Consider the following 8,620-nt stretch of genomic DNA (forward strand, 5'->3'; position numbering starts at 1 on the left):
AACTAGTTTGAATAAAGACTCTCTGCTTTTGCATCGGACTCGGCTGGCTCCCTGGTGGTGGTCTTTTGGGGATCTTGAAATCTGAGCATAACAACCCCTTCTCCTAAGGCTCCCCAAAGGTCAGCATTGCCCCGCTAGGACCAGAGCAGGTTGGCCACCTTCTGACCTTGTCCTCCATCCATAGCTGTTCGGCTCAGCCTCACAGTGCTCAGCCCTGCCATGTCCAGCAGGGGCACATCAGACAAGTACCTATAATTAGAAATTGTGAAGGAGTGAAGGTTGAATTGTACTTTGAGATACACAAAGCTATGTAGATTGCAACTCAACCCAAGAATACCAAGAGCCATCCTAATCAGGGTAAACAATGGGGAGGGAATTTTAACCTGAGTAACTGATTCCAGACCCGTCTCTGCAGGAATCCAAAATAGTCCCTGATTTCAATGGAGCCAACCATCAGTAGATGATTCCTTCACCTTGCACTCACTTTTTTAAGGTTCTAGAATGCAACCTACTCCCCACCATGCCTCTCCTACAATGATTTCCTTCTTCGTGCAGGTAAGAAAAGTAGAGGAGAAGTTATTAATGACTCACATTCCACTCTTCTCATCCACAGTTTCCACCTCCTAGTGCCCAGCAGAAGTTAGGGGAAGTGACACAGCAGAGTGACCATTGAGCTTCAAAATACCACAGTCTAATATAGTGATGGCAAACCTTTTGAGCTCGGCGTGTCAGCATTTTGAAAAAGCCTAGCTTAACTCTGGTGCCGTGTCACATATAGAAATTTTTTGATATTTGCAACCATAGTAAAACAAAGATTTATATTTTTGATATTTATTTTATATATTTAAATGCCATTTAACAAAGAAAAATCAACCAAAAATATGAGTTCGTGTGTCACCTCTGACACACGTGTCATAGGTTCGCCATCACTGGGCTAGTACCTGATAAACCCTGTTTTCCCTCTTCTACACCTGCCCTCGCCTCCCCCCACCAGGATAACCGAGGCAGTACCTTCCCTGAGCCACAGGAGTCAGCAGCAACCAGAAATGCAGCTGCTGACGGGGGGACACGGACAGTTACCTGAACAAATGGGTGCTTGTAACCCGATCTGACAGTCCCTTCCTCTGTGAAGCGCAGGCGTGGGTAAACCTGGGGCTGATGTGTGATGCAGAGTTTCAGAAGGCTGTCCTGGCAGGCTCCCCAGGGCCACTGCCCTGTGTGTGCATGTTTTAGTGATTGAAGTAATATGCCACATGTAGCTACACCCTTTACACACACACACACACACACACACACACACACACACACACACACATACAAGCATTTTTTCCACATTACTAAGAACTCTATTTCACAAACCTCCCTTTTATTGGTCACATATTCTTCAAGTATATGGATGTTCTATAATTGGCCATTTTCCTACATATGGACATTAAGACATGTTTCCAGTTTTGAAAAACAAACCTCAAGTACTAAGTTGTGAGCATTTGCCGATGCGAGGGTAGTTCCTAGACTAAAAACTGTCAGTGCCTCTACTTCCAGATCCTAACCCTAAATCAGCAAATCCCTTTCTTTGTCAGGACCCCTCGTCAATTTCTCAGTGTGGCCTCTCTGCACCTGCTGGATTCACTGGTATCTTTGTCACCTCCTGGACACTCAGTGCTCCTGCCAAGCCCTCCCTCGTCTCTTAAGGTAACGATTTTCAACCTTTGTCATATCTGGCACACATAAACCAATCACTAAAATTCTGCGCCACACCCAAAAATATATTTTTTGCTGAGCTGGCAAAAAAAAGTGTAATTTTGATTCATTCACATGTTGACAATCCAATCTGAGGGAAAAGTGGTCAAAGCCCCTGACTAGATAGTGAAGTATTGCGTGTTTTAAAAATCCTTGTGGCACACCGGCTGAGAATGGCTGTCCTAAGGGACCCACCACAAGGGAGGAGGGGTGCAAGGGCAGAGTGGCAGCACCTCCCTGCTGGGCCCCTAGGCATTGCACCACTCACCGTTCACCACCCCCTTACAGTGGGTCAGAGTGGCCTCCTGGGAGGAGGGGGCACAGAACCCACCTCCAAGCACTCATTGGAGCCTAATTGCCTGCCAACACTGTCATCAACCACAGCCCGCACCCGCACAGCTCTTACAAGCCTGCGGGCCACCGCTCTGATCTGTAACTGTCTCCCAGCACCGCGAGCAGGGTGAGACAAGGGGAGGCATGGGGTGAGAGCCGCCTCTTCCATGTAGCACTCCCAGGACGCGAGGGCTCAGCTAACCCATTTCTTCCTACAGACCACAGATAGCAAACGGGCAGGGGGGCCATACATCTTCGTTTGGTATTTTGAAAAAAGAAGTGGAGGAAAATGAACAGCTGTCAACATTTAAAATTTGGATGGCCCTGGTGGCTGTAACTCAGTTGGGTCAGAGCATCATCCCATGCACCAAAAGATTGAGCGTTTGATTCCCAGTTAGGGCACGTGCAGCAACCGATTGATGTTTCTTTCTATTTCTTTCTTTCTTTTCTTTTCTTTTCTTTTCTTTTCTTTTCTTTTCTTTTCTTTTCTTTCCTTTCCTTTCCTTTTCTTTTCTTTTTTTTCTTTTCTTTTCTTTCCTTTCCTGTTCTTTTTTTCTTAATTAAAACTTCGTAGTTGGTTCAACTTTTCTTTCTGTGTTGACAACACCACCTTCTTTCTGATCATCTCAAATGGAACTCAAAAAGCATAGAAATAGCCGCCCCATGCAAATAATATGCAAATAATTTATATAAATAAAATGAATTAAAATTGGGATGATTTTTCATAAAACTATATTTTTCTGACTTTTAAAATGGTGAGGCCTGGCAACCTGGGTGCTATATTTTAGGAGAGCAGCCTGTGGCCATGGCTGTGGCCGCCTTTGGACAGGACCTATGTCTCTAGCCTGTTAGAATCCCCCCTGGCTCACCCTCCCCAGTCCCTTTAACTCCATGGCCACTGGAAGCCTGTGTCTGTGACCCCATAGAGAGCTCCCATGCAGGCAGCAGGCAGGGACACGGGTCCTTAGGGGAGAGAAGCAGCACTATGGGAAAGGCCATGGCTCGCAGCGGTCCAAATATTTGACCCAAGAGCATTGTTATGACTTGTGCGAGCTTGCATGGTTTACCCCCCGAGAAAAGACGTCATGTTCTGAGGGCCAGTGACAGCTGCAGTCTGGCAAGTGTCAGGAACACAGACAGCTGCAAGCCACGCCCAAGCCTGCACCCACCCCATCCTGCTAGTAGGAGGGAGCTGGTGCTGACCTTCCTGTGCCCTCACAGGGCTGGCAGCCCCTGTGGTCACTGCGGGAATTTAGAAAGCCCTTTCTTAGCTGAGTCAGGCCTTCTCCTGAGGCCAAAAGTGTCCTCACATCCCCTGCATCCCATGAGTCAGGAGCGCTTATGCAATAGGGGCCCTGCTAACTCAAGCTGATTACACTTGGCTCTTTGAGAAGGTGTCTCTTTGGAGAATTCCAACACCTGCCAATGTCTGAGGATACCCAACCCCCCACTTAAAAGGCTCATACAAGTAGAAGTTTCCACCCACTCTCAGCCAAGACCCCTGGGAAGAGAAACACCCTGCCCCTAAATGTTTCATGGGAGTGTGGTGCCCTTGTGGTAAGCCTCTGGGACAGCTGATGCTCCAGGCCTCAGGCCACAAGAATCGCACCAACCACAAGATAAAGTGTGGCAACAGCTCAGAAACAGTTGTCAAACCTTGTTTTCTCTAAATGTTCCTAACCAGGACCCCAAAAATGGCAGCGCTCCCCACGTTTGCCATATTTGAAGAGGAATATAGTGTCAGCAAGAAACCCGAGCAAATAAACAAGCACACCTTCAGTTTCTGAGAAAATGAGGCAGAGCATGGAAGAGGAAGGAGAAGTCAGGGACACAGACATTTGGCGCAAATGTCTACACAGCCAGTGCACGTAGGAACTGTGGGTCAATAAATAATAAAAAGATGAAAACATTTAAAAAGGCATTTGTGGCAGATATACGAGGTAGTTGTCCAATATCCTACTCCCCCTTGTCCTTTATTGACAGAAAACTGTTCTTATTAACAAAGCTTAAGATGCTCCAATTCCCCAGCTTTCTAGGCTGGCGTGACGGTTCTGTGGAAGTGCCTGCAAAGAACATCCTTAGGGCCTTGGCCCCTTCACCTCTTCCTTTCCTTCCTTTTCCCTCACCCAACTGTTGACATGGGCCCCAGAAGTACAGCAGCCCTCTTGCAGCCATGAAGTGCAAGCCTGAGGATAAGAGCCTACACATTAGGGGCAGGGGGGCAGAAAGGTGAGGAGAGCCTGTCCGTCAGTAGCACCAAGGAACTTGAGAACCAGCCTTGTATTGAGGACCCTCAGACTTGGCGCATAAGACACACACCTGCTGTTCAAAGGCCCAGAGCAAGGTTTCCTGTTATTGGGAACAGAATAAAATCTTGATTCACAAGGCTAGTCATTACAGCACCAACATCTCCTAGGACAACTTGTTTTGCTTACGAGCCTGGGAAACAGAACTCATGAAAACAAAGCCCAAAGGTTTAAAACAACTGGGGCTACCAACTTTCATTCTCAAATTTCAGAAAAAACCCAAACAACCTGACTCGCTGACCCAGCAGAAGTCCTCACCACAGAAAGATTAACTGAGCACTTACTATGTACATCACACACCATGGATAGAATGAGAGGGTAGACATGGTCCCTTGAGGAAGAAGATGAGAAACACATTCATCTTATATTAAGCAAACAAGTTCAAGTGTTAACAGAGGTATAAACAGAGTTAAAGGGGTTCTGTAGAGAGAGGACTCAGCTCTCCAGGGCCCAGAGGGCACGTACAAGAGAGGGTGGAAGCAAGAAGGTGGGAAATGTAAAGCAGACCAGATGGGGGGTGGGCCTTAGACATTTCAACTTTGTATTATATAATGGAAAACAAAAGTTTGCAAGCTGAGGGTTGGAATGTTTGCTTTATGTTTTGTTCCGGAGCCAGAACTATTGCTAACAGGAGAGAGACAGAAAAACAGGGAGAGACCGACAGCAAAGAGATTAATAGCTCGGTTCGATGAGTTCCTATTGTGCGACAATTCCCCATGGGTGTCGTGTTGTTACATTTCTGTGAAGAGACCACTTTTGTCTCAAACTATCTCTTCAACGACGTTTATATAACAAATGCCCTTGTGGGCAGAGGATAATGCCAAGGTGGGCCAGGATTACATACACATCCCTTTATAAGATCGGGGTTTCCTAAGCTGAATGTCCCTCGTATGTGCAGCATCTGCCTGAATTACTGTTCTGTGTGGGGCTAGCGGACACGAGGAACCATTGCAAACATGGAACTCGTGCCCCGCAGGGTGTGAGTAATAAAGTCCTCTGTCTCTGACCCAGGAGCCTCACGCCACCTCTCCGCACTGGTGAAACGGAGGCAGGAGAACTCGTTAGCTTGCAGGGAGGGAAGGCCTCGGAGCCCCACAGTTCTTCATGCTTCAACTAGGATTAGACAGACAGGGAAAGGTGGAGACTGAAAGCCAAGATGAGCTGGAGTGCCCCGGTGGGGTGACGGGGCAGAAGACAGCAGTGGGGTTAACTGAGAGGAGGAGCAAAGGGGGTTCCTGAAAAACAGTAGCTGGCTTGGGTGTGTTGGAGTTGCGGTGCTGAAGGGATCTGGAGGCAGAGATGTCCCATGGGCAGGTCCTCATTCCATTGGAGCCTTGACTACGGGTGGTGCTCCCTAAAAAGCTGGAGCCTTGCCACCTGCAGTGCTCCCCGAATTCAGCTCTTCCTAAACCCACGCATCATTGTGTCACCTCAGGGTCCTCAGGAGACACCAAAACAGATCCCTTTAAAAAAAAAAAAAAAGAGGTAAAGGGTGTGCTTTACCTAAAACTTAGGGCATCAAATCTCTGGCGCTGGAGCCTGGGTATCTGAATTTCTTGAAACTCCATCGGTGTTTCGGATCTGCAGCCAGAGTGGGAAGTGTTGGCCTGTTGGAACCAAGGCAATCACACTTTCCTTAAGTCCTGAGCGCCTGATGTAGCCGAGAGAAAGGCCATCACCCTATTTGCACAGCATGTGGCCATTTCCTGCGCCTGTCACCCGGGGTGATTACTCATCCTTCCTGAGGCCACTGGTTTCTGACCCAGGGACCATCATACCTGCCAAGTAGAGCACTGCACTTGGATGGAGCAGGCAGACTCCTGAGCTGCTCAGCTCTCCCACGGTCTAAGGTAGACATCTCCCAGAGCCGTCGACCTTTCTGACTCCCTAAACGGCCTGGACTAATGACTCAGCTTGTCAGAACCTCCGCAGAAGTCATCTGGAAAGCCCCATGCTTGCCTAGTCCGACTGGGCACAGCCCCAGACACAGCCACGCCTCTGCGCATCCTGTCCCCATCACCCTAGGCTCTGAGCTTCCAGAGATGGCAAAGGGAGTGGCTGTGCCCTCGTAAGCACAGAGCCTTCCTCTTCAGCTTTCCATGTGTCCATGTGTGCCTTACAGCCTTGCCCTGGGGTGACTTAGCACTTCCTCTTATTTGGGGAAGGTTCGTCTCCCTCTCCCCTGCAGGACAGCTGAAGGGTAGCCATCTAGTCCAGAAAGTGTCCTCTTAATACTCTTTGAACCTAAACTCATGATATCATGAGAATCTCAATTCAATCTTGCAATCTCACAAGTTTTTCTCAGCTTACCTCGATCCTACTTCCTGGCAACATAGCCATTTCAAAAAATGGTTGGCTCAGCAATCCTTCAAGCCTGGGAGAAACTCAGAATTTCTTAGCAAAATAATTTCTTCCAAGGCTTAATCCACACCCCCATTTGCCCTCCCAGTTGGATGCTTCACCAGAACTGGGGGCCAGAGGGAGATGCCTTTGGGGGGTTAGGTACCCGCTGTCAAGGCTCAGGCTGAGTTCACCCCCGGGCTGGCAGACAGTTGCCAGGGTCAGTTCATTTAAAAAAAAAAAAAAAAAAACGCGCGCGCACACACACACACAAGAAAGTAGAAATAGATCAATTTTTCGAATAAAAGTCCATCCTTTGGGTGAATATTTCTCTCATCCTCTCTGACACTCTCAGAGCAGCAGCCTGGCAAACATCTGGGCACTAGAGACGTAGAGGTTGACAATACAGGCCAATTCCATGGAGCAAAGATGCTGCTCAAGGTAGTTCAAGTACGACAAGTTCCTCCCCTGGGAAAGCCGGCTTAGGTGAGGTCTGAGGCGTGCACAGGGTTTGGGGACATTACTGTCTCCATCTTATAAGGGGGCACTGAAGATGGGAGAGAGGGTGATGTGTGCAAGGCCACACCGTGAGCAGTGGCCACGCTCTAAGCGGCACTTGGGTCTAATGGGCAGAGTCACAATCCGTGGCTTTCTTCCTTTACCACACATGGGTGTCCTTTCTTCTAAAAGGAACCCAAAGAGCTTTTTCACAGTGTATAGCTTGCTCAGTGTTAAAAACAAGATGGCAGACCCAGGATGGAGTCACTTATGCGAAGGCCCATGTCACCAAACCAGTCAGGCAGGCGTCTCCTGCCCAGCACCAGGGGGCTGATCTGCCCATAGACCCCTGCCACCCGCTAAAGGAAAGCGATCCTGACACCACAGATCCACTTTTTGCCCAGTATGACTTCCTTGATTGTTCCCTCCTGCCTGTAAGTCTCACGCAGTACAGCTGCTCGGAGCTCCTATTATCTGCCCGATGGGATGCTGCTCGATTCATGAATTGTTGAAACAAGCCAATAAGATCTTTAAAATTTACTCAGATGAATTTTGTATTTTTTTAAAATATATTTTATTGATTTTTTACAGAGGGGAAGGGAGAGAGATAGAGAGTTAGAAACATCGATGAGAGAGAAACATCAATCAGCTGCCTCCTGCACATCTCCTACTGGGGATGTGCCCGCAACCCAGGTACATGCCCTTGACCGGAATCGAACCTGGGACCTTTCAGTCCGCAGGCCGACGCTCTATCCACTGAGCCAAACCGGTTTCGGCTGAATTTTGTATTTTTAACAACAATATCCTTCAGGCTTAGCAAGTGAGCCGCCTCCTAGTGTCTCCCTAGAGACCGAGTCATTGAGGCATTGGCTCCACTGTCCAGTTTGATGCCACTTCTTTCCATGACAGTCAGTCGTTGACCTCAAGACTCCCCTCTGCTCCTGGTGAACTAAGCCCGGCCTCCTCCTTTGCATGCCTTCATACTGCCCTCTCACCCGATTCCTGAGTAGAATGTTTGAAACACACGAGACTTAAAAACCGTTTGTTGAGAGAGTCAACACAGCGCTTGTTGCAGGAAGCCGTGTAATGATGGCATCAGAAGTTAGGACTTGAAGCCACAGTCCTGAGATGCTCCTTCCTAGGAGGGGCGGGGCATACCCTGGAGCGCCAGTTCCTTATTCCTGCTCTCACACTCACTGCTGGAGGGGAGGGCAGCTCCCTGTGGACTGTCCTTGCCTTTCAGAGTGTGGTCTGCAGATGGCACAGTGTCACCTGGGAGCCTGCCAGCCCCATTCCAGACCTGCTAAGCCAGACCTCAGTGATTTATAGTGAGTGAAGATGACCCAGTATTCATGAACGTTTAAAGTCTGAGAAACCCTGGTGGCATTAGAATGATCTGGGCA

Source organism: Myotis brandtii, unplaced genomic scaffold, assembly GCF_000412655.1.
Source record: "Myotis brandtii unplaced genomic scaffold, ASM41265v1 scaffold124, whole genome shotgun sequence".
NCBI lineage: Eukaryota > Metazoa > Chordata > Mammalia > Chiroptera > Vespertilionidae > Myotis > Myotis brandtii.